The sequence below is a fragment of the Nycticebus coucang genome, chromosome 14, assembly GCF_027406575.1.
Source record: "Nycticebus coucang isolate mNycCou1 chromosome 14, mNycCou1.pri, whole genome shotgun sequence".
Classification (NCBI taxonomy): Eukaryota; Metazoa; Chordata; class Mammalia; order Primates; family Lorisidae; genus Nycticebus; species Nycticebus coucang.
In genome coordinates, this window is record NC_069793.1 from 48,038,577 (window position 1) to 48,065,953 (window position 27,377).

General features: G+C 33.1%; 1 protein-coding gene and 1 pseudogene across 14 annotated transcripts in view; one reads left to right on the forward strand and one right to left on the reverse strand.

Moving 5' to 3' along the window:
* Nucleotides 1–27,377, forward strand: part of SOX6 (SRY-box transcription factor 6) — a 667,807-nt gene that overhangs the window by 328,608 nt on the left and 311,822 nt on the right. The gene's annotated exons all lie outside the window — the stretch shown is intronic.
* On the reverse strand, nucleotides 2,687–3,249 carry LOC128565245 (cysteine and glycine-rich protein 2-like; annotated as a pseudogene).

Below are 27,377 nucleotides of genomic sequence, written 5' to 3' on the forward strand. Positions count from 1 at the left end.
TTTCTCTATTTCATTTTCACTATATCATTTCTTACTACCTGACATGCTGTTGTTCGTTTGTCTTTTTATTGTCTGTCTTACTTCATTAAAGGGTTAAGTCAGTGAGAGCAGAGACCGTCTCTGACTTACCCAGTGCTGAATTCCCAATACCTCTAATGAGATTCTTACTAAATGTTTGTTGATTGAATGAATGAGTGCAGATTATTAAATGACCTGGAATGTGCCTCTTGTTTTTACTTCTCTCTCTTTTGTCTTTATATATATGTCCTCCCCCCACACGGTCAATTAGGCTTTTATTGACTATAACTTTATCTTCAAATATTGCCAAGTCAGTGTAGGGAATCAAAATAATTCTCTTTTTTCATGGCTTTTTTCTTTCTTTCTTGGCCCACATTACCTACTTAAAAGTCATGCTGCCAACAGGAATGTGATTCTAGCTATTATTTCATTTTTTTGTTGTTGTTTACTAGGTTAGATATATGCTTCCTAACTATTCTAAAAGTATAGCCTCTCTATTTACTACTACAGTATGCAGAGCCATATAACCTTTCCATGAAGTTACACAAGTGAATTACTTAGATATGCTGTAATGATTTTAAACTGTAATAGAAACTTAGAGTCATTGTCTCTCTTTGTGGTTGCCCCACCCTTTCCTTGCTATGTGGTATGTTTCAGGGGTAAGTGATATTCTTGGCTACTTGATAGAGACTGCCTTCTTTAATTTTTATTCTAGCTTGGATTGTCTTCTAACAGTAACACTTCTTCATTATTCCTGTACTTTTCCTTTTGGATTTGATGTAAAATATAATTTGGACCTTCCTTAGTTACATTCAAGATACTACACATCATTAGAATTTGGTTCCTAGAGTTCTTTTGTGATCTTTCTCTGGTAAGCATTCTGACTAAGAAACTTGAAGATGTAACAATCTCAGGAGAAGCTCTGTCACCTGAACAGTCAGTACTGGGTTGAACTATGATTTAGTCAAACATACTTTATGCTCAGCCTTAATCCTTCCTGTCCAGAACAACCTTCTTTCTGTTCTATTCATCTAAATTTTTCATCCATCTATTTTCTAATATGTAAAAATCTAGATCATATTTAATCTTCTACTACTTTAGCCCTCATGTAGTCCTTTTCTAAAATTATCAATATTTAAAACTATATGCTATTCCACTTATCAATAAAGGTAATCCTAATTATGATGTTCACTAATTTTAAAATTGAGATTTTTATTGAGATATTTGCAGATCATGTGTAATTGTAGGGAATGTTTAAAAATACAGACATTCCGTGTACACTTTGCTCAGTTTTCCCCATTGGTAACATTTGACAAAACTATTATATAACATCACAACCAGGTTACTGAAAAAAATCCACTGATTTTATTTGTATTTTTCCATTTTTAGTTGTACTCAGTTGTGTGTGGATGTGTATATTAAGTTCTATACATTTTTATAATTTATAAATCACCCATTTAGGCACATGTATCCACAATTACAGTTAAAATACTAAATAGTTCCATTATTACAAGGATCCCTTGTGTTATTCTTTTATAACACCTATCTTTTTCCCACTCTAGCATCCCTCATCCTCTATACCAACCCTGTGGAGACCACTGATATGTTCCTCATTTCTAACATTTGCCATTTCAAAGATGTTCTGTAAATAGAATTATATAGTATGCAACTTTTTGAAATTGTTCTTAAAAAAAGAACCCTTGGCACAATTCCCTAGAGATTTATCCAAGTTGTGTGTAAATGCATGTCAATAAAAACAAAATAAAAAATAGTTCGTACTTTTTAATTGCTGAATAGTATTCCTTGGTATGCCTATGTATGTGTCACACATGGGTAACTATTCATTAGGAATACTATTCAAATAGTATTCCTGGGTATGTGTATGTTATGTATCACATGTGTGTAACTAGTCAAAGGACATCTGGGAAGATCCTGGTTTTTGGCTATTCCAAACAAAGTTATAATGAGCATTTGTGTACAGGTTCTTTTGTGAACATAAAGTGAATTTCAGCATAGTTGAAATACATATGTTGCTGTGGTTTGAATGTTTTTGTCTCCTCAATTCCTCCCAGCAATGTATTGAGTGCTCTAGCCTCTCTGCATCTTTGTCAACATTTGGTTTTGTCACTTTTATTTTAGCCATGCTGATAGGTATGTAGTGATACCTTATTGAAGGGTTAATTTGCACTTCTTTTATAGCTAATGATATTGAACATCATTTCATGTGCTTTGTTTGCCATATGGTTACCATAATTCTTTTTTTTTTTTTATTAAATCATAGCTGTGCACATTAGTGCAATCAAGGGGGACAATGTGCTGGTTTGATAAACAATCTGAAATATTTTCATCAAACTGTTTAATATAGCCTTCATGGAACCATAATTCTTGGCTGAATATGGAAAAGGTCTTTTCATGTCATCTTCTACTTGAATTTTTTTTTTTTCAAACTTTTTTCTAGCTGAAGTTTTATTTAAAAAGAAATGGTTCTTAAAAACACTGGACAATAAAGTAAAAGGATACAGTCCTCTCTTCCTCCAAGTTAGCCAGCCTGTCCAGGAACAGGGTAACGGTAAAATGCTGGTGGAATTTCACAGTAGTTCAGTGGTACAAGATCATCTGTGCCTAGAGTATGAAGAGATTTTGGTGGGCGATGCTCAATTCTGCGTTTTCATGTTCGCTGAGCATGAACGAGAGCCCCAGCTCCTTGGCCATAGCCAAAGCCCTTGAGCCCAAAGTTCTTAGCATAGCATCCTTTACAATAGATTTTTTCTTGTTTTCAGTCAAAGTTGTTGATTCAAGACTCTTCCCACACTTGGCACATCGAAAGCAGTTTTTATACCAGGGCTTCCCAGCTCCAATTATGTTCTTGGCAGCATATACGGAATCCCCACATCGGGAACACTTCTCAGCACCTCCGTATTTCTGACCAAATTTAGAAGTGTTTGGATTTGATGAAGCCCTGTGAGGTTGAACACTCTGGAGCGTCCATGTGGAGCGTGCCCACGCCCTGGCCATAACCATAGCCTTTTGGCCCATACTTCTTTCCGTAGCAGGATTTGCAATAGATCTCTTCATCGTGAATTGCCATTTTTGTGCTGTCTAATTTTTTCCTGCAAACCATGCACAGAAAGCAGCAGCGGTGGGAGCTGCGGCCATGGCACTGGGTGTCCTCGGGTGGTACGCGGCACTCCCGCAGGCCCCACACTTGTTTCCACCTCCGCAGACAGGCATTTCGGGGCGGCAGCTCGCACTGCAAGCGGAGCCAGCAAGGCCGGACCTGACAGGGCACCGACAGTCCAAGAGCCCCAAGATTTTTTTATTTTTTTTCTGTTGAGTTGTGGAAGTTTTTTATTATTCTAGACACTAGTCCTGTGTTAGATATATAATTTGCAAATATTTCCTCCGGTCTTTAGCTTCCCTTTTCATTTTCATTACAAGGGCTTTAACTGAGAAAAATTTTTAATTTTGAGGAGCTCCAATTGAACACTTTCTATGGATCATGCTTTTGGTGTCAAGTCTAAGAATATTTAGCCTTGTCCTAGATCTACTCCTAAAATCTAAAAAATTTCTATTTTTTCTAAAATAGTTATACTTTTATACTTTACATTTAAGTTTATAATTTATTTTGATTTAATTTTTTATAAGGTGTAAGGTTTAGGGTATTAAGGTCAACCTTTTCTTTGTTTTTTGCTTATAGATGTCAAATTTGCTTCAGAACCATCTGTTGCAAAAGGCTAACCTTCCTTCATTGAATTGCTTGCAAATGCCTTGATTATTCATATAGAAAATCTCAAGGAATCTGAAGAAAAAAAAAGAACAAATAAAACCAGCCTCCAATAGTTAATGAGTCAAGGAGGTCATGGAATAATAAGATCAAGACTTAAAAATTCATCGCATTTGTATACAATAGCAGTGAACATATGCCTTCGTTTACTCAGGTTGCTATGACAAACTGCCATAAACTGAGTAGTTTATAAATAACAAATTTATTATTAAAAAATTATTATTATATAAATTTATTTATTATACTACATGCTGTGTAGTATTTAACATCTTTGCTATTTTCTGGAGGCTGAAAATTTAAGATCAAGGTGCCAACAGATTTGGTATCTGCTCAGGGCTCTCTACTTCATACTTGGTGCTTTGTAACTGTGTCTTCATATCATGGAAGGGCCAAGCAATATCCCTCAGGCTTCTGTTATAAGAGCATCAATTGCATTCATGAGGTTAACCCTTATGACCTAATCACTTTCCAAATGCCCCACCTCTTAATACTACCACATTAGGGATTGAGTTTCAAATATTGTTTTGGGGGTAAATAAACATTCAGACCATTGCAACACACAAAAACTTAAATTAAAAACACAATGCTATTTAAATTTTTCCAAATAAAATGAAGTGATTAGGTATTCCCACGTACTTAACAACCTTGTGTAGGATCTGTATGTTGAAATTACAACATGGTGATTAAAAAAAAAATCAAAGAAGACTTAAATAAATGGCAAGACATACCATGTTCATGTATTGGAAGACTCAAATGGTAAAAATGTCAGTTCTCACCCAAAGAATCTATATGTTTAATGCAATTCCCATCAAAATCAAGCAAGAAGACTTTCATGTATGTAAACAAACTTATTCTAAAATTTATATTAGGCTCAGATCCTAGAATAGCTAAGACAATCTTGACATAGAAGAATGAAATGTTAGAAATCGCTATATTTAATACTATATTAAGGTATAGTATGTAGCTAATGTAATCAAGATACTGTGGTATTGACTAAGAAGTAGACATATATATCAATGGACTATAGTAGAGAATCCACAAATAAAACTGCAAAAGTATGCACAATTGATTTTGACAAAGATGAAAAATATTAGTGACTATTTGTTATTTTGTGATCTTGCCTTGTAAGAAGATTTTAATTTCTTCTATAGTACCCAAAATAGCATGGTATTGGCACAAAAAAGGAGACACAGACCAATGGACTAGAACAGATATAAAACCATCTGCCTACAACAGACTGATTTTGAACAAACCAGACAACACCACACACTGGGAGAAAGAAACCATAATAAATAAATGGTGCTGGGAACATTGGATAGCCATATATGGAAGAAGGAAATAGGACCCCTATCTCTCACTACTCACAAAAATTAATCTAAGATGAATAAGTGACTTAGCTGTAAAACCTGAAACCATAGAAATTCTAGAAGAAAATGTAGGAAAAACTCTTCTAGATTTTGTCCTAGGCAGAGAATTTATGAGTAAGATCCCAATGGCAATCACAGTAACAACAAAAATAACTAAATGGGGGTGGTGCCTGTGGCTCAGTGAGTAGGGTGCTGGCCCCATATACTGAGGGTAGTGGGTACAAACACGGCCACGGCCAAACTGCAATAAAAAAATAGCCAGGCATTGTGGTGGGCACCTGTGGTCCCAGCTGCTGGGGAGGCTGAGGCAAGAGAATCACTCTAAGCCCAAGAGCTAGAGGTTGCTGTGAGCTGTGATGCCACAGCACTCTATCAAGGGCGACTAAGTGAGACTCTGTCTCTAAAAAAGAAAAAATAAACAAAATAACTAAATGGGACTTGATTAAGTTAAATAGCTTCTGCCCATCTAGCAAAATAACAGAAACTAGACAACTTATAGTGGTTCTCAACCTTCCTAATGCCACAAACCTTTAATACAGTCCAAAGGGGTCATGACCCACAGATTGAGAACTGCTGACCTACAGAATGGGAGAAAATATTTTCAAGCTATGTATCTAGTAAAGGGCTAATATTCAGAATCTACAAAGAACTCAAACAAATTAACAGGAAAAACAAAAACTCCATTAAAAAGTGGACAAAAGACATGAACAGAAGCTTTTCCAAAAAAGACGAATAGCAAAAAAATATATGAAAAACTGCTCAACATCACTAATCATTAGGGAAATGCAAAGTTAAAATCACAGTGAAATATGGCCTCACCCCTGTTAGAATAGCTTTTATTAAAAAAGTCCAAAAATAATGGAGGCAGAGAGAAAGGAAAGCTTCTACACTGACGGTGAGCCTACAAATTAGTATAACCTATATGGAAAACATTTCCAAAATCTTTATGGAAAATGTATCTCCAAAATATTATGGTGATTCCTCAGACAACTGAAAGTAGACCCACCATTCAATCCAGCAGTCCCACTACTGGGTATCTATCTCAAGCAAAAGAATATTTTATTTCAAAATATTAAAGGGGGGTACAAAGGTCTTTCATTTGGCATTGGGGTAGGTATGGGGTGGGGAGAGGTAGAGGTGGAGAAAGAGGAGGATAAGATGAACACAGGGATGAGTAGATACTGTTTTCAGTAGCTCATAATTTAGTAGGAAAACCACATGTAAGTAGAGTAATTATCATAAGTACAATATTAGAAGGTGCTATAAAATGCTGTGTAAATACGGAAAAGGGAACAATTATTTTGTCTAGAGGTCTAAGAAAGGATTTATTGGCATTTGAGTTGGATTTTGATGAATTATAAACTCATCACAATGAATAAGAGATATAATGGAATCCCAAGTAGAGAGAATAGCAAGTATAATGTTTAAATGGTATGAATAAACTTGTGAGTTTGATGAGTGTTAATGTTTGGTGTAGCTAGGACATAAGACACTACTGGAAAGGCAGGTTGGACCAATTATATAGAGATTGAATTTTATCCTTTGGGTAGTGGGGAGCAGATGAGAACTTTTAAGTAGGACCATAAGTGACATAATTGAATGCATTTCTTAGGAAAGTAACTTTGGTTGACTATCAGCTAGAAAGAAGCAAGGGCAAATATAGGAGCATCTGTTAGTAGGCTATTTAAATAGTCCAGGCATGTACTGATGAAAGTCTAAATAACTAAGGCAAATGCAAGAGAAAGTATAGAAGAGGAATCAGCTTTTAGAGATACAGTTGAGGTTGCTAATTAGGTGTGGAGTGTGAGATTGGGGAGTTATTTAGCAGAGAGATTTAATGATGAGGCTGTAAAGATGGTAAATATAGACAGTGGTGAAGTTTTCAGGAAAAGGTTTGGGTTTAGATGTCATGAGTTTGAATATTCACTCTGCGAAGGTGGAATACATCTAGCAGGGAAATGAACAACTGTTTCTTGGAGATTAGAAGAGAGGAGTACCTGTTGGCTCCTTTTTCTATCATTTTTATGTATTGAATCCTGTTTTCTTACAGAACTCATTTCGTTAATCATTGTTAATATCAGGTGGCTTCAAACCTGATTCCACATGTGGAATCTCTATAATTTGTCATTCTATTCAAACAAAAGAAGGGAAGTGACTAGCAGCTTAGCCCCAACACGGGTCATGTGCATCTTGTCTATCTAGATGAACTCAATCTTGTAGGTTTGCAAATTGTCCATAGCATTGGCATGACCTGGGAACGTACTAGAAATACAGATTCTGGGGCTCCTCCCTCACTTACTGAATCAGAAACTCTGGGATGAGGCTCACCAACCTGTGTTTTAACAATCTCTCCAGGTGTTCTGATGCACACTAACAATTAAGAACTACAGTATAGTGGTAGGTGTACTTTACTACATGTATTGTTCTATATTGCAGTATATTGCTCAAGCCAGATGACACCATGAAACTGACTTCTAACCGATTAATAAAATTTTCAGCCACTTTCATGATCTATTAATTGTCCAAGAAGTGTTCAAATAAAGTACAAACTGATTTTATTAAGAAGAGTTGAACATACCAGCTGTAGGTTACATATGTCAAGGGATATGGATGCTACTTTCTCATTTTATTATTCTTTAAATCTTACTTCATATAAATTTTTATTTTCACATGTAGAAAATAAAATTGATGTGATACTATGAAGAAAAATGAAACTCAGGACCTAGTGACTAGTTAGGATGATGGTGTTAAAGGCTATTGTTGAAGAAGAAAAGTTGATGAGGGAGAGAAAAAAATTATTGTATGGTTTTAAATGTATTCATCTAGATTCAGATTTTATTTGTTTCTGTACCTTGATCAAAGGTATAGCACTCATGTTGTAGCTGGACCCCTTATCTTATGGTGCTTGATAAATATGGTGGATGATGAACTAAATTTAATACAGGAAACAAAGCCCACAATGGTTGGGCTTTAAGAAGATTAACATTTAATTGCGAAAGAAAATCTTATATCCTTGTTAGACATGTAGATCTAGGAGTGTTGAGGTGGCCTATGCAGAAATGAAATTTCCTAGTTCTTTAGGTGAACAACCTCAGGTTTCTCTGGTGATGAGCTTTAGTTTTCGTTAGTCCCACTTGCTCTGCCATTCCTGCTGTTTTGCAACAGGGCTTAAAAGTGCTTTAAGTGCTTGTGACCGTGGTAATGAATGAAAATGTCTTTCTAGCACTGAGAGGATTGCATTAGACTGAATAGTCACCTCACTTGTAAAAGCACTATTAGAGTGGGGCAGCTGTAAGTAAGGATAACGATTTGTGTCCACTGCTTATTTACTGAAAATTGTCAATGTATTATTTATTGAGAGCTCTCCAGACAGTGCTTGTCAGAATAAAAATGTCAGCTCTGAGCAAAATGTTACAATACATAACAAAAATGCTAGGTATGCATTTTAGGAAGACAACTAATTAGACCTGGTTTTTCTTAAGGAAGGGACAGTAAAAATGTCTAATATCACAGACTTTCTCCATTTGTATGAGTCCTTTTCATTTCTCCCTGCTCAGTTCGGTATTTGGTTTAGAAACTTACCATGCCTGAGAAATAATTTGAACAACTTTGTATTTTTGCCATTAGATACCCCAAGTAGTGAGGGCTTGCTGAAGGAGGAAGGTACTGGCTTGCCATCCCACAGTGAGCAGCCATTCTCACCTCCATGTTTTGTCTGAAATTAGATGTCACTTCCTTCTTGAGTAGTGCTCGTGGAAAACTGCCTCCAGTGTAAACAACATAAAATTATTAAGCTTATTCCTCAGCCGTGCTAATTAACCCCAAACAAATTTCACATTAAGGAAACAGAATTCAATCAATGTAAATGTTATTGCTGTGTATTACTGTAAGCAATAAGATAGTGGCTAAAATAATTAATTATTTTAGATTTTTTAAAAGAAAGTATTCTTTTTTATGGTGTTGGAAAATATTTTGTGGATTTTTACCTCCTTTCTTTGGCCTCTGCTGGCATAGAATATAAAAGATTTGTCTGGGAAAGCTTGGGTAGTACGCAGATGTTTCTTACAACTGGGTTGTTAAGGAAACAATGTATTTTGGAGTGCTTCAGGTTCATTCTAAGGTTTTCACTGGTCACGCATTGTAGATGTTGCCTCTTCTTACCCTTTGGAGTTGACTACTCATGGTAGCAATTTCTTATCCGCTTTCCTACCAGTCTTAAATAAAAAAGCACTTGGTAATGGTGTTTGTGATAGGGATGATAAAAAAGAAGGATGCTAAATATAATCCACTTCTTAAGGGAAAATAGGAAATGTCATTTTACTGTATTTCAGATTTTGGGAAGCAGTTGCCAATAAAGACCCCCCCCATCCCCATTTTTTATCTGTGCTCACATAGGAGGTCAAATTATCCTCTTCAAGCTAATTTTCTTCCATTTTTTTGAAGACAACCAGATTTCTAAATAATTGCTTGGTGGATAGAATGTATCGTTATCATCATTTTCATCATTTTAAAAGATCTTTAAAGACAATAAGTGCAGAAGCCAGGTGAAATGTAACTTTATTTTCACACAGTGAAGTGTATATTTGATTAATACAGTGTTATCAATTAATGATAGCATATTCTGTGGTGTGTGGAACATAAATCAAATACTATTTGTATTAAGATTATTCTTAGAAATGATACATTCTTTAATCAGTATTACCAGCAAGTGTCAAAATACCATTGAGATTTAAAGTAATTTAACTAAACGTGTAACACAATAAAACAAAATGTTACTTTTCATAGATCTAACATCCATCATTTCTTTGTAATTTTACCATCTTCTTCCAGCAGATGCAATCCCTGTCCCTCTTCATCCCCAATTAATTCTGTATCTTATTTCATGGCTACTCTTAATTCCTTACTCTTCTATATTAAAACTCTGTCTTCATCTTGGTAGGAATATTTAATCTTTTAATCATATCTTAAGTATCTAACAAGCAGGTTGTTACTAAATATTTACAAGGATGCCAAAACTAATAAAGAGAACATTAGTGTTCCAAGGAATAGCTGGAGCATGCTATTAAAAAAACTAAATAAATAAATAAAAATAAAACTAATTTTTATATCCAAGTTCAAAAGAAATTAAAATCTTGTGGGAAGGACTGTTTTAAGAGAACACCTGAGTGGACTGTTCAGTTGCATATTTTGGTTCCAAATGATTTATTTTAGATTATTGCTTATATTTTGGTCAATTTCTTTAGTTTCTGTAGCCAGATAGTATTTTTTTTTAATTTCTTTGGATGTTTATTTTTACCATCCAAATAGAAAACAACTTTACATTTTATTTATTTGCATTGCATAGATAGATGACAATATACTACAGATTATAAGAAGCTATGTTCAGAATTTTAAAAATACATGAATTTAGATAAAATTTGTATTAAATATTTTTATACATTTTGATGTTTATATGTGTGAGTATATTTTAAACAAAATGTTTAAATAATGTACATTCAACAGCAAAGAAAATAAGATGATTAAATATGATAAATAGAATCCGGATAGCCCTCTGGGAGTCAGGAAACTTAAAAAAATTTAAACTGTACAATTTCTATGATTAATATTCTTGGATTTTAAAGTTATACTGTAATGCCAGACCAAAAATGTAATAAAATTCTACAATAAGGGTCCTAGTTAAAAGAACATGGATTAGTATATTTTAAAATGAGATGCAAAGGATTTGCATCCAGTATTTTATTCCCTTTAAGACTATAATTGACAAACTGCAGTAATCATGCTTTTATGTGTTTTTCTCCCTCTACTGAATTCATTTTTAAAAATGAAAGTAGAAAGGTAAAAAGAGACTCCGGAATTTTGAAACCCAGTGGTCCTGAGTGATGGGAAAATAGCCAAGGTGTCACAGCTAATTTCTGACCCCGTTTTATGAGTTCTGCTGTTCCTTATTCCCCCTGTCAGCCTGGGAATCCCTGAGGCTGTGCAAACTGGCTGAACATCACTCAATCCCAGTTTTATATCCCCTTTTAATAATGTTGAGTCTATTCTGTCCAACTTTGATTCAGACAACCTGCTTGTCTTGAAAAAGTGATATATTTAATCAGTGACTCTGTCTCCAGCATAGCTCCCACTGCGTGTGACTAGAGCCAGAGAGTAGTGCAGTGGTCTGTCACTTCTGTTTGAATGGGTAATGTGGAGCCCATCAGCTGAAAAGACAGGAGCTGGAACTGCTTGTTAGGACACATGATCAAAAGCCACTCTCTGCTTTCTGCCAATCAAACCTCATGTCGCCTTGTGGGGCAGACATTAAATAGATTTTTTTTCCCTGCCTTACAATATGGGCACTTTGCCAGTTTGACATGTGAACTGTTAAAAAAGATAGCAGAGTTTCAACTACTTGCTGACTGCTTTAAAATATTACCGAACACATGTCAAAATGAAATCTTCATAATACTATATTATGATAAATTCAGTTAGGTATTTTTTGTGCTTTTATGTTGTAATTTATTGATTTTTTTTTGATGGAGCAAAAGAAACAATAGACAATTGTTTCTTGGGTGAAAGTAAGGAAAACAAAACTCTGTGAATCAATCCAATTGCAAAGCCAATACAACTATATCACAAATAGTTTTGAATAAGATTATTGTTTTGTGTAAATAACATTAGTGAATTAAATGTAATTTTGTATTCCCTCTCTTTTGCTTTAAAATTTATTTACTTCTAAGTCAATGTAAGAGAGTGGTTTTAGTGTTATATTTTAAGCCGAAAACGTCTAAAACTTTACTGTGAAATTGAATTCAGGACCTATTTCTTATACTTATTGTGAAGATGGGCACATTTTTAAATTCTAAGATGTTCTCTGATTTGTGTGTGTCCTGTTGGGTATTTTTACTGTGCCGTTTGTTTTCATTACCACCCCACCATTCTTCCATTATATTGCTACCTCATGTTTGTGCCCATAACAATCCAGTAATGATAGTGGCATAGACTTAACTTATAAGCATTTTAAGAATAGAATAAGTACCTAAGTATTTTTGATTTAAAAGGTCACTGGAATTGGCATTTTCTACAATTTTCAAACCACCCAGATAGCTGTTTTAAAGCTGTTAAATCTTAGTTGGTGTTTTGATATCTCCAAACTTGCCACTTGGTTTTTACTGTTTCTTCTCTAATGATCATTTTAAAAGGAGTTAAACATTTTCACCAAAACATACCATGGCAATCTAGTGGAACTCATTTAAACAGTGAGCTACACATAAACAGCTGCTCCTTCAATAAGCCATTCTTTATAATACCCTTATTACCTTCTAGTGTCTCAAATTCTGATTAGTCAACAGTGCTGATTGCTGTACGGCATTCCGTTGCCCATCTTCCTTCTGCTCAGCTGCTCATGTCTTAGTTGTTATTTGATTACAACACAACTTGTGCATTGTTTTTCCAAGTTGCTCTTCATATTGTGTCTTAAAAACTCTGAATTATCCAGAGAAACTGGGATAGTGTGACAGTGACTTTCTTTACACGTATTTAAAATGTCTGAGTAGAGCATGGTATAAAAAGCACATAACCGAGGAATTCTTAGGTTGGAAGGATGTCTGTGACTTAAAACTCAGTATTTATGATTAAATTATGAAACAGAGATTAAGAATGTGAAAGTGTTTTAAAAAGCATGTACTACTTTACAAATTTAAAGAGTTATAAAATTGTCATACTATGGTTATTAAATTTCTTCAGATATAAAGTTCTCCAAGAGGTAATTATGTATGTAGAACTCCACAGGAAGGGCTTAAAGGAACTTCATCTTTGCCTTAGGACTAGATAATTTTTAGTCCAATTACTGGGCGGCAGCAGTGATGCCCCCACTAAATAGGACAGCATAATAATAGTGTATGTTATGACGAAATAAGTAGCTTAAGTTATGATGAAATAAGTAAGGGTGGGAAAAATCTCTATAATGAAATTTGAATTTCAGCTATTCCTTTGTTGTGACCCCCTGGAATTTACTCTTGGTGAGTAGGAAATGCTGACACACTAGAAATGCAACCCCAGTAAAGGCCCTAAATCTGTCATTGTGCACTGGAGTCTGCTCTGAAAATAGCAAAGCTCTTTTGGTAAATTAAAATTGGTGTGAATGGGAACAGATGTCGACATGCTTTGTTTTATCTTCAGGGATGCCAGTTAAAGAGGAGGGGGTCAGCAAGGTTAGATGGTAGGAAATACAGGAAGTGTGCATACTTGTTCCATAAAGGTAGTTCTGTTTTGGGATATTAGTCAATAGAATCATATTTATCTTTGGTAGTCTAGGTTAGAATTATACCTACATCACTGAATCTAAAGCAGAAATGAGGGGTATGGTACTTATTTTGGAGAGCTATCTCTTCTTGATCCCTTCTGATTGTGTTTTTTCTTCATCAGACTGCATTGGCTATAAACCGTCTCAGACTACTATTAGGTTTTACTTTTCAGCATCATTTTGGCATAGCTTCCTAAAGTATTTGTTGAACCCTAATGCTATGGCAGAGTCTTTGTGCTGATATTTGTCAAAAATAATGAAAATGGTTTATGCTGTAAAAATCTACAATTTATCAAATAGCTTACATAGTCAATTTAAATAAGTCTCAGAGAACTTTCAGTCTTGATTTGAAAAAATAGCATAGGATGAATTTATTTATAAGAACCTTAATAGTTTCTCTCAATTCCTTTTACATTTTAGATTACCTTATAATTTTCTAAATCTACATGAACAATAATGATCAATTTTGTCAGTATTATTCACACCTTTTATTAATTTAACATAGATGAATAAATGTGAATGTTGTGAAGAGTTGATTGGGAATAGATTTTAAATCTGACAGTTAGATTACAGGGTACCTAAGAAAAAATGGCTCTTTCACTAGGTACCTAGTAATTTAATTCTTGTTTGAAATTATTATAATTTATTATAGTGTGTGGGTCCTAATGAATGTCTACTATTAAATGAAAAGGAGAAATTGAAATTAAGATTATGAAATTCTTTTAACTCATATCTTAAAATCCTCTTAAACAATTCAGAAGACATTAATAAGCTATGTAGGCTCTTTCCATATTCTGTAATGACAAATAAAAACATTTTCCTCCAGCATTTAAAGATTCTAGAAAGTGTTGAATGTCATTAAGCTGCAAAGCATGCAATCTTGGAATTTTATAAAACGGTAGTAGCCATTATAACAGCATTAAAATGGGAAATTCCATTTACATATTTTTGGACTGTACACAGACTTTTCTAGCATTTGAGTTTTCCAGAAATTACTGTTTCCTTAGTGTTAAACATTTAATGTAGGACGATTTGAGATTTCATAGAGCTATAAACCACACCAGATTAACATTTTAAAAATTCCAAACACCAAGGAGACTTTTAAACTGTGAGTAAAAATTTAGAAATAAAATGAATATGTCCAAATGTCCACAGGCATTGAAAATTAACACTTACAAATCTAAGTGAAATCTGGCATGTATACAAAATTAAGATCTAGTCTTTGAAAATAATAATGCTTAGACAAAAATAATGATATACAACAATTTTTCTATTCTGATGAATGATTGGAAATGTCATTTGAAAGGCTCAGTATCTTATCTGTGAAGTAGCCCCTTTTTTATAAACTTTGTCATGCTTTTTTGAAAATCCTTTAAGAAAGAAAAGATTAGTCCCTTGAATTTCAAACTATTAGTATGCTTACCTAAAACACATAAAGTTTTGTTTCTCAATTTTTAGATCTTTTCTTTTTTTTGACGCTGCTATAGTACATGTATAAACTAGTAATTAGTTTATGTATAGAAAGAGGAAAAAGAAAATAGGCAAGTTGGTGATGAGTTTATATTTGACTGTGGGGAAGAACCCTGCTCTAGGTTTATGACAGCATCAGAAAAAAGCTGGCATAGGAGATGTATAGGCCCTGGCTATCTCTCACTATGATGATCCACCACTACCAATCCCGGATATGAGAAATAAAATGTAATTTTTTTCAGAGAGCGGCTATTTAAGGTAGATTTTGTCTGTTGGTTGGATTTCCTTTGAGGCTGTGAGCTGTCCCCTTCCCCTTCGGCCTGTGAGAGACATATTCTTCTCTTTTGTAATAAAATTCTTCATCCTTCTCTTCTCATTCCTACCCTTACTTAAGGATGTGTTGTCAAAAGAATATAGTGAGAGTGCTAGCTGTTTTTAGTTGGGAAGGTGATTTGTTGCCTCTGATTATCTGCTTGTTGAGCTTAAGTTAGCTGAGGCATCTGAAAGAAAGAAACGGCAGAAACAAGTAGGGCAGTACTCTCTTAGCAATGATTACTGATCTCTTTTAAACATGTTTTCAGTAGTTGTAAAATAAGGAAACAATTAGATAGAATTTAAGCTGCCTAAGTTTCTATAAATAACAAAGCCTTTTCTCATCTATCAGTAATTTCCACGTGGTTGCTGTTTATCACCGTAACTGGTTCCAACAGTTAAATTCCGGAGTCTCTCATCTACTATTACAAAAGGCTAAACTGGGCCAACTACAACATGAGGATAGGGCAGGAAGACATAACTTAACCTCATATTATGCGGTGTGAGAACATGATGATTGTGTTATGAAAAACTGCTTCTTTAAAATATTTTTGCTAATTGTAATGTACTCATTTTAAAATGCTAACTTTGGAAAACATTGACAATTTACAAAACCGTATCTACTGTTATATATTTAATTAAATTTTTTCTCCTTTGTGCCTATTTAAACTCTAAATGAAAGATGGAAATATGTTTGCTCTAAATATTTGATGTGATTGAGATGAGATTAAGCGGTTTAAATGATTTAAAAATTATATTTACTTTAGTGCAATCTGTTAGATTCGATGCTAATCTGTCTTTTGGTGTGCTTTGTAGCAAACCAAGCACTGAGGTTTAAACTATTCAGCGTAAAGGTAGGGTTAAAAATGGGTTCCCTCTCTCCTTATCAGTTAACTGAGTTCTTCAGGGAAAGTTGAGTTTGCTGTTCAGACGTTAGCTGTACTTCTTAGCAATGACCTTGTAGGGTAGAGAAGCATGGCACAGTGGCACTTTCCAGCTGTATTCAGCCTATCCGTCGGGGTATAATCATGCTCAGTCCCAGCACCGCAGGCTTGGACATATGTTGAGTTTTATTTCTTTCTTCTGACATTAATCCTATTCACCAGCTGTTCTGCCAGCTGCCATTCTTCAGTTTAGCGATTACATTTTGGGGGATACCAACAAAGGTCTAGTTGACCACTGCTTTCTCCTTTTTCTTTTTTTCTCCCTTATTCTATAGAAATAATAAATTATTGGACCTAGGGGTTTAGAGAACTCAATCTTTGCCCACTATCACTTCACTTTTCTTTGGATCCTAGATATTAACCTGATTTATGATTATTCTTAGTATGTTGTAGATAAGCTTTCCAAAGAGCCAGATTGCCACCTTACTTACAAATTCCCTTTCCATAAAAAGGTTTTAAGTTTATGTTAAAAGATATAATTAATGTTTTTTACACTACTATATAAACAACATTAGTTAGTGCCAATTTCTTTTGATGTCCTAAAACGTATTCCAGCTGAAAATATGCTTTTAGTTCTTTGTTTTTCCCCACAGGTTTGATAGCATATCTCAGTTAAGATGATACTTTTCTTTTTCTGGCCAATGGTTTCACTAATCTTGTCTGAATGGGCTATTAAGTCTCTGTTACACTCATAATATATAATAATAAGTAGTATAGATTTCTCACTTTGTATTCCAGATGATCTGCCCATAAGTAGGATGTTAAACATCTGTAGTTTAAGCCTCTGGGACTAACAAATGCATTAATACCAGAAAGAAATGTGGCCTGGATGATAAGGTCACAGACTATGTGGTTAAAAAAAGCATCCCCAATATTATTAAGTGTGCACATAGTCTTCATTGTTAATCCTTCCATTTTCATAAAGGCAAATATGACTAATAGACTTAAGTTGTAATCATTTACAGTGCATATTTATTACATTAATACCAACAAATACACAAAATCCCCTATGTGTTATAATTCTCCTAGCTGATATTTTGAAGTCATTTAAAATGTACCCCCTGCATGCCTCATAATAGCGTTCTCTGAGCCATTAATTTACCTTAGAAGATAACATCAATAAATGTTTGTTTATTGACAACATTATGCTTTTGTCTTTTAACTTAGTGGCATAGGTATTTTATGTTTTATGGTAGAGAATTCAGTTTAAATAGCACTTTTATGCTGGAGTCATTAGAATTAAGAATACACTTCTGACTTAATAAAAAACAAAACTAATGGTGCATTTTGAAAGGTGGGTTTGTTTGTTTATTCTTTCATCATCCATCCATCCATCTATCCATCCATTTATTTATTTATTTATTTATTTATTTATTTATTTATTTATTCATCCTTTTGAGCAGGATATTACTTACGGAATTACATAAAAGAAAACAGCATCTTGTGTTTACCAAACGGTGCAACTACTCATACGTATAGAAATCTATAGAAAAATGAGGGGAAGTTTATAAACTGCCCGTTGAAAGAAATATTGGTTCTATACCATCCTCTTATCTCCCCCCAAAGCTCTGACAGTAGTGAACTCCTTTTACTAAATATGGACATTCTATTTATAGAAATATTCATATTTTTATTGGTGGCCAAAGCACTGCTTATAGAAAAACCTACAGGTGACTAATAGGAGTTGCTCACTAAGTGGAATAATGAATAGTATTAGGTGTCAATTAAATCAAGCTTCCCCGAGGTGCAGGTGCTCCACAATGTACTGACACATTTCAAGTAGCAGTGCCACTTCACCCATGCATATGAACAAGCACATTTGCATATTAAAAAGCTGAAAATTATTTAACTGAAGCAAAAGTCTTTTAGAGATGATGGAGGTTATTAAAACTGTTGACAAGAAAGAAGGTAATTGCCTGAAAATGAGAGATGACATTCTGCTATACACAGGGAACGTTGTTTTTGTTGTATTGTGCAGCAGTGCCTGGGTGTATAACCTATTACATTGAGATTGCTCCTATGCAATTAGACCCTTTTTGTCCTCACTTCAATAAGGCTATGATTATGAAGGATTGAAGAACACTTGGCATATTGAATGTCTGTTGTTTTTATAACTTCGTCAGAAATGACAAAACACGTTTTGTGTCCTGTTTTTTCTTTGTAGGCTTATTGATTCTGTGATTATAATATTCATAAAAGACAATGTGTTCATGGTTGAACACTCTGTCATTTATACAGGTTTTATTTTTTTCTGTCTCAGCATAGTATTTGTTTGAATGCCAAGGTGTTAGTCATAAGATGAGCAGATTTTTAAAGTAAAAGATGAATAGGTGAGAAGTTTATCATGCTAATAATCCCAAATATTACTATTAAAAGTGCCATAGAATAGATGATTTCATAAGTTTCAGATGGAAATAATTCACCAACTAAGAAAACTTAAAAGCTATTTTGTTTTAACTTTGATTACGAGCTGTTTATTTTCACTCAGATTTTTGAGAGATCATGTATTTTGCTTGTGTTTGTCAGAAGTGCAGATTCATGGCCCTGGAGAAGGACACTTTCTTGATACTCTATGAGACAGTGCATCTGGGTAGACTTCTTCTATTCTGTAGGTAGAAACTCAAATAAGTACAGTGAATATGGAAATAGAAACTGAAACATGGCAAATCATTGCAGGTGTAGGAAATTTGGGGTTTTATGCTTTATTAAAATTATGTTTGTTAAAAAGTTTTATATTTAATCATCCCATTTAAGCTTTAGCTCTCAGCAGGGCTATCGTGGCAATGTATGAAGTCCATTTCCATGATTATATTTTTTTTCCTTGAAGATGAATGCTGACATTATCATAGCATATTCAACTGGACTTTAAGCCCATGATAACCCCATTCTCCTCTTAGGCCAGTCAAGCTTCTGCTTTTATTTTGTACATGGCTTTGAATCCAGGACTGGTTTGTCAAGACAAAATTGATAGGCTCTGAATATGCACCTAGAAAGTTTTCTAGGAGTTTGTCATTTATGTGCTCTTTTATTCTTTGATTTGAATGCATCTGGGCTTTAGTAAATTAAAAGACACACCTAGGGTTTTTGTTAGCTGCTGTCAAGTGATTTATCTAGTGTGACATGTTCATTTCTTTAAGTTGAAGAGGGAAAATGTCTTTAGGCATGGCAATGTGACTCTTGATTTGAAAGATAAAAGTGAGATACCCCAGGTCTTTTCAAACACACATTATTTACTGTCTAGTGAAAACCTTAGCTATTTAAAAGATGAAAATCCTGAGGTAGCCAGGCTCAAAGAGTAGATTATAGAAGGCCCCAAAGTATGCCAAACTTTCTTAGTTACTCCATCTATGCAGATCTAGTCATATACCACAGTTCCCATTTGTACAATCCAGGAGTCATGTGAAATTATTTTTATTCCAATCACTGTTAGGTGATCTTGTTGAGACAGTTTTCAACATTTTTAAACCTTACTTTGTGTAACTGATTTTAGAGCAGGGTAATAGTTGTTTTCAGATATATAAATAGTTAATGGAAATCTTTTCCTTGGCTAATTATTATTATTTTTGAGACGAGGTTTCACTCTGTTGTCCAGCCTGAAATGCAGTGGCATGATCCTAGTTCACTGCAGCCTTAAACTCCTGGGCTCAAGCGATCCATCTACTTCAGCCTCTCGAGTACCTGGGACTACAGGTACATGCCACCATGCTCAGCTAATTTAAAAAGAAAAAATTGTAGAAATGAGGTCTTGTTGCCTAGGCTGGCAAAAATCTTTGTTTTAATTCTTACAATTTGTTTTAGTGTCATTACTTAAATATTTTTCTCACTAATATTCTATTAATATAATGATATTCAGTACTCAGAATTTGTTATAATTTTTTATCTGATCTTTAAATACCTGTCAGTTTTTGGGTTGGAATTTCAAAAAGCAAAGGTCAACGATTAGCTTTCATTTTAATTTGTAAAAAATTATACATTAGATATTTTTATGTTAAATATGATTTGTTTAATTGAGACAGAAATAAATGTGAGGCAAGTCAAACTTAGGAATCTCTGAATGTGTTTCGTAAGAGGAAATGTAGTATAATATACTTTCCCTTTGTCAAAGAATAACTTATATGTGGAGACATCATGTATCATTGTACTGGGGAATCAAGAGTGTATTTTTTGACAACTGAACTGTTAGGAAACTTCACTCCCTGGTATATCAATGAAAAACCTTCATAGGCTTACATATAGTATGAGCCCATAAATATTTCTTATGATATATAATAGAGTAATTAGTGGGCACTAAAACATTTTACTAAAAAGTGTATAGGCATGTACCAACACTTGGCATTTCAGTGGTTCCAAGAAAATTTTAGCTTTAGACCATGTTTGCTTTCTCCATGTTTATATCCACTTCTTTTTCTTATACTTAGTATATCTGAAGCATGTAAACAAACATACAGAAAGACCACAAACCATCTTATTATGAGGTTGGGAATAGTAAAAATGGGCCAGCAAGCAGATCAAAACAGGAGGTGCACCAGGTCATGTGGACAGAAATTGAAGGAAGTATGTAGGTGGTTCATCTAGCGTAGGATAACTGTATATTCAGAAATGTCAATAGACCAGAACTTCACATAATCTGGAGTTGAGCAAGGGTTTGAAGAAATTGAATATGATAGGAAGACAATCTTCTGAATCTGGGCTATTTCCAGGGAATATTGGATCCTTGGGAAATTATACTGTACTTCTTTCTGCCTTTTCTCTATGTCTTCTCCTGAAAATTTTTTCTGTTAAAATCAGGTTAATGAATAGCCAGTGTAATAATGAAGTATGAAAAGCGCATGAAGCCTGCAGGTGTATATTGAAGGTCGGAGACATTGTTGCTAGGAAGCTTGGCTCAATTCCTCCCCTTCTCTTTTTTAAAAAATGCATATTAAATGTACATAAGCTTCAAGACATTTTAAATCTCATTTCCAACACACCTTTCTTCATCCTTGCTCATTATTTCAGAGTCAGTAGGGAAGTCAGGAACTACTTGACAGTACCCAAGGCCAGACAAAACTTCTATGTATGGGATCAAATGTGTGATGGCTTTACGTTGTATAAACAGATGCACTAGGAATTCTTTAGGTCTTAGTTTGTTAAGTTTATAATGCCCTCATTGTACATAGTAGTTTACAGTTTGCAAAGCTTTTTCGCATGCATTATTTAATCTAATAACAATTTTGAGTGGAGGAAGGGCAGATATTACTCTTATGCTACTCTAGAAATGAGGAAATTAATGATTAATATATTGAATAAGTTCAGGTCACTTGATACTTCAGTGTTCTTTCTATCCTATGTTTCCATTCAACATGATAAGCACAGTTTCAGCTGGAGTAGTTGGGTGTAATGGGGCCCTCTGTTTAAACTAACTTGCAATACAAACTCATCTGATTAGGAGAGGGTAAACACAGTTGGACTATGCTTTATTTGACCATTGTCGATTTGTTTTCGGGATGTAAGGGTTTTTGTTTTTGTTTTTTTTTTTAGTATAGGAATTTTACATTTTAGGAATTTATCTACATGATCATGTGAACAACAGCAACAAGAAAGTATATGTGTTTTCATATTGCTTAGAAGATTGTGATTTATAATTTTTCCTTGTATTTTTCATAACCATTCTTTTTTGTTAAAAAAAAACCTTTTCTTGTAGAAAATGTTTCAAAACTACACAAAAGTAGAGAGAATAGTTATGATGAATCCTTATGGACCCATCATTTGGCTTTAAAAATTATCAGTACTTCATCTATCCTACCACTTTTTTTGTTTGATTGAAGTTTAATTTAAAAATACAAATAATGAAATATGTCAAACGTATAGAAAATAATAGACACTCAAATTTCTGCTATTACTTTATAGATATTAATATTTTTCATTTGTATTCTTTTTGTTTTGGGAGACAAAGTCTTGGTGTGTCACCTAGGCTGGAGTACAGTTGCACAATCATAGCTCACTGCAACTAAGAACTCCTGGTCTCAAGTGGTCCTCTTGCTTTTGGAGGAGCTGAGATTATAGGAGCACCACCACTCCTGGTTAATTTTTTTTTTAGTTTTTGTAGAGATGGGGTCTTACTATGTTGCTCAGGCTGGTCTGAAATTCTGGGCCTCAAGGGATCCTCCTTCCTTGGCCTCCCAAAGTGCTGGAATTACAGGCGTGAGCCGCTGCACCCACTTTATTTGTATTCTTTGTGTCATAAATAGCATGAGGCTCCAATAATTTAAAGATTGGCATAGGCCACATGAAATAGGAAGATTATGGTTTAAGCATTTTGTAATTTCTCAGAATATTTCTGCCGGTATTTCTTTTGTATAAGACAGAACTATGCCTAATAATGCATAGTTCATCATATAACTTATTGAACATATTGATCATCGTATTAGAGATAGTAATATCTTAGTTAAGGCAATTTGACCTGCAGTTGGATAAAAAGGATGTCCTTGAGTATTCCTTTTCTTCTTGGTCTATACTGACAATTGCTTGCTGTCAGACGTGCCCATTGAGATATTCTTGATAGTGATTAAAAGTTTATTAGACTTTGGTGTTGTCATTGTTTAGTTACAGGCTAAGCTGCATTGATCTTAGTACCTTTTTTCACTGTGGACCCTGAAAGTCTGCAAAAGACATTTTCTTTTTCGAAAAGGAAATTCTTTCCAGAAATACTAAATAAGACAGGGACTAGACATTCATTTATTTTTAGCTTTCAGAACTATGATATTAAGTTGTACTTCAAGAAGCTCAGTTTCTTGAATTTGTGAATACTTTTACATTGGAATAATGTATCTTCTCATTTTATAAGACATATAATAGAAAATGATTCATATCATTTTTCTATACCAAAATTTGATTTACTTAGGAAACTCTATGAATGGAAAATACAAAGAAATAGATGTCATATTTGAAGGTTCATAAGAAAATTCATTGTTTTTATACATATTGAAAATATGTATAAAAATTTTATGGGTAATTTTCCTACCATAGCACTTTAGTATAGGTAATGTAATTGAAGGAGTTTTTATTAATTCAGGATTAGGCAGTATATCAGACGTATCACTGACCCTTTGTGATTGCCATAGGATATGGCATGAATGTATAGAAATCTGGGTGAATTCATTCATTCACAGACATTTATTGAACTCTTATTGTATATAAGGTACAGTGCCAGGCACTGGAAAGTTGAAGAACATCCTGACATTTTTGAATTTTTAGATTGCTTCTTGAAATATTATTTTTTAACTATTCTTATTTTCTATTTTCTATCAATTCAATGTAAAAATTCAGTTAATTAGTGTCAAATTTTTGTAGTCTAGCTAATTGATATTTTAATGTTATTTTATTCCTCATACTTAATGAAAGAAAACTAGCAGATTTGTTTTGCCTATGGTCCAGTTAGCCTCACTTGACTGTACCTACCCTTCCAAAGAAACCTACAAATAGTTTTATATGATAAATCATAATTAATAATCTATTTTATGGCTGAAGTATATGCTATGCGCCTTTTATGCATATTAGATATGTACTAATGATGATAAATTAGAAGAGGTGTTTAGAAATTAGGACACGTGTTTCATCATTACTGAAAAAAATTCAAATTATTCAAAAAATTAAATGAACACAGTGATAGGCATATAGAACAAAAATTTGAATGAAATACAACTTTACCAGAAAAGGCTCACCAGGGAAATAGTAGGAAATAGATTTGGGATGAATGTGGGGGCAGACAACTGTACTTTTCTTGCCATAGTGCTTTGAACAAACTTGCATTTTCCTGATTATTACCTATAGTCTTTACTCAACAGCAGCTCAACCAGGGAGGGAAGCTTATTTGTTTAATTTACTGTTTTCTTTCTAAAACCTAGCACATTTCCTGGGACATAGGAGGTAATAAATAAATATATGGTGTTGGGTGAGTGTGTATAAAAAGTTATACCAATGTAAAATGGCAAGTTCTATAACAGAAGCATGAGTAAGAAGGGGATTTAGAATAGAGTATAGGAGAACTGAAACATCTTCTTTGAAGTGCATTAAGTATGAAAATATTCTTTATACAAATACGATAAAAATTAGTTTTATTTGTATTCTGTAGGAGCACTCATTTAACAATTTTTTCCTATTGATTAATGACAATGACATTTTCAAATTATGAAATAATTACTGAAGCAATAAAAACTAAGCTATGTTCAGCAGCACGTAATCTAAATTCTATGAAAATTAATAATCTATGTACTGTTAATATAGTAACTCTGCTAATTAGATTATTCGATTAGTGTGACTACCCATTTCTCTACTATGATAGATACCAGAGGCAGCTTGTTAGACATGAGAGGGTATCTGTAGTCTTAGGTATTGGAGTTAACATTTTAAGACTAACACTTCTTTTTTGTTAAATAATAGCCTAAGAGGAGAGAAGTATTTCATGTCCTTATTAAGGGTAAGCACATTATTTAAATATCAGGATTAGAAACTGTGTATAATTATAATTTGAACTTGATCTTCTTCTTTATTTGTCAGCAGATCTTTTTTCAAAATATCAGGGATCCTTTAGTTAGTTTAAACCATGTCTGTTTAAATAAGAATAATGTGACTCCAAAGGACTTAAAATAATAACTAAAATTATAGAATATTATCACCATTTAATGCAGTTTCCTTTTTGACATAACAAGAAAATCTGACAAAGATAAAGATTCTTGTTATAGTACCTATCATTTATTTGAGAGAATTTTTTTGTAACTATGTAGTGTTTAATAGCATAAAATAAAATATTTAATGTTTTAGCAGCTTTAATTGAAAAAAAATGAAGCCACACAAATCATTTTTTAGTACTTTTAGAAAGGGTTCCTTAGTGTGGTGTAGTTGTGTTTGTGTTTCAAATTACTTTTGAAAATTGTGATTTAAAGAAAATTATCTTCTGTGAAACTTATTTAGAGGTACTCTTGGGATAATTAATTTTTTCCCCTTTTAAGGATGATTATCTCTGGTATTTTTATCATGTAACACAAAATTATCTACTCCTTGCTATGAAATCATTCAAGAATTCCATTCAATCTTTTTGATGTTATATTTCTATTTTAATATTTTTAATCAATTTTATTTTTTAAAAAGTAGATTGTTACATTTTTTCGTTTGTGATTATAGATAATACAAATGACCTGTTTCTTCTATGAGTACTATTTGAGTTATATACTACCTAAAATTTGATTTGGATATTGCCATTCAATTGATATGAAACAGAGTAAATGTTTCCATTTTTGTATTTGACTTTGACCCTCAGTGAAGTCATATATAAAGACACGTATGTATGTGTCTGATGGAAATGCCTATTTTATATATATATAAAACCATACATATGTATGTATGTATTACGTACATATGTATGTATCTTTATACATATATATATATATCACATCTTAGGCTTTCTCATCAGATACATTTCAATTTCATCATTTTTAGTATGGGTTATTTATATAGTTGTACTCTTATCTTGCCAAAATATTAAATAAACGTGTGTGTACATAATCAAACTTCAAATAATGAGAGGATTAATTATAGAAAATGGTTTAAAAATGTTTTAAATTTTCATAACTTATAAAGTAACAATGGATTATCAAAATATATAATTTCAGGCAAATATACGATTTCACAATTTATATTTAGTTTGAAATTTCTTTATGTAACCTCCAAATTTATACTTTTTTTTCCTGTGGTCTAAGTAATAATAAAATCAAATCCATAATAATGAATTATATGTTTTAAAAATGACAAATGCACGTTTAAAAATTGCTCAGGATCAAAAGTTCTTATTACAGAAATGTATTTTTCTAGCTGCTATTTTTTTTTTTTTAAAGCTAATGATATTACCTTGTGGTCTTTGGCTAGAATGGTTCCCATATCTTTTTTTGGACTTTATAAATATATGAGACCTTCAGAGATTAAATGTATATATTATGTTTAAGCATTAGATTTTATCATAAAGCAAATAGCTTATAATTATTTTAAAATAAAACATAATACTTAAAATTATAAATTTAAATATTTTATCAATCATTGAATAAGGATTACTATAATTCCCAGAGATGAATGTTTTTGGTGAATTGCATTTGTTCTTGTCACTTCCCACAATGTTTTTTCCTTTCTTAAACCACTTCTACATTGAAGCAATTGGTTGGAAACAGTAAGTAAAGGAACACATATGAGTGATGAATTTTGACAAGAAAACATATTTCTGCATTCAAATTTGAATAGCAGAAGTTTTTCTGGAAAACTAATTTCTAGGAGAGCAGCAATTTTAAAATAAGGGCATCAAAAAAAGTTATAGATGGTCAATTTGATAGAATTACTTTCCATATTCAAAAAGTCCTATATTTACCTCTATCACACAATCATTCCATCCGTAATGTTCTAGTAATTGAACTTGTAAACATTTTAAAAAGAAACTTTGTCTTGATTCCAGAATATCTACCAGTTTGTTGATGAAAAGTAAAACAAATGAGTGAATATCTGTATTTCTTCAAAATAAAGACTGTCAGGCATGGTTTCATTATCCTCTTATCTATCCTCTTATAAAAAGTCAGTAGAAGAGTTATTTGATTGTTTCTCCTTTCTGCAAGGGATAGATATGAGGCATTTTATTTGGGTTTCATAACTTTATATTTTATTGTAAAATGAATATATGAAAATATCACTGATAGAATTGAGGTTCATGAGATAAGGCATCCTGAAATAAATTTTTGTCTTTGTCTAAATCTGTAATATTCTTTCGAGTATTCAGTAATAATACACGCATAATAACTTGTATATATAAGTTGTCTATATATGTGTTATATGTAGTATATTATAATTTGCATATACGTTGATGTTTATTATTTTCATGGGCATATAACAGAAAAAATATATGTAATAATACCATAACTTTTTTGGAATCTGGAGATAGGAATTTGTGGTGGTGTATTGCATTGAAAAAGTTGGTTCTCTGAATGTTTTATATATTGGTATGCTATCACCCATTTGACACCATTAAATAATGCGTTAAGTGGAGGTTAAATAAGATAAAATATTGGAATCACTTGTCTGACTTAAGTACTATATTAACAGATATTAATATGGAGTTTGTGTGTTTTACAGTCACCATAAGGTCTATTAAATATATATGTTATTGATGATTGAGAACC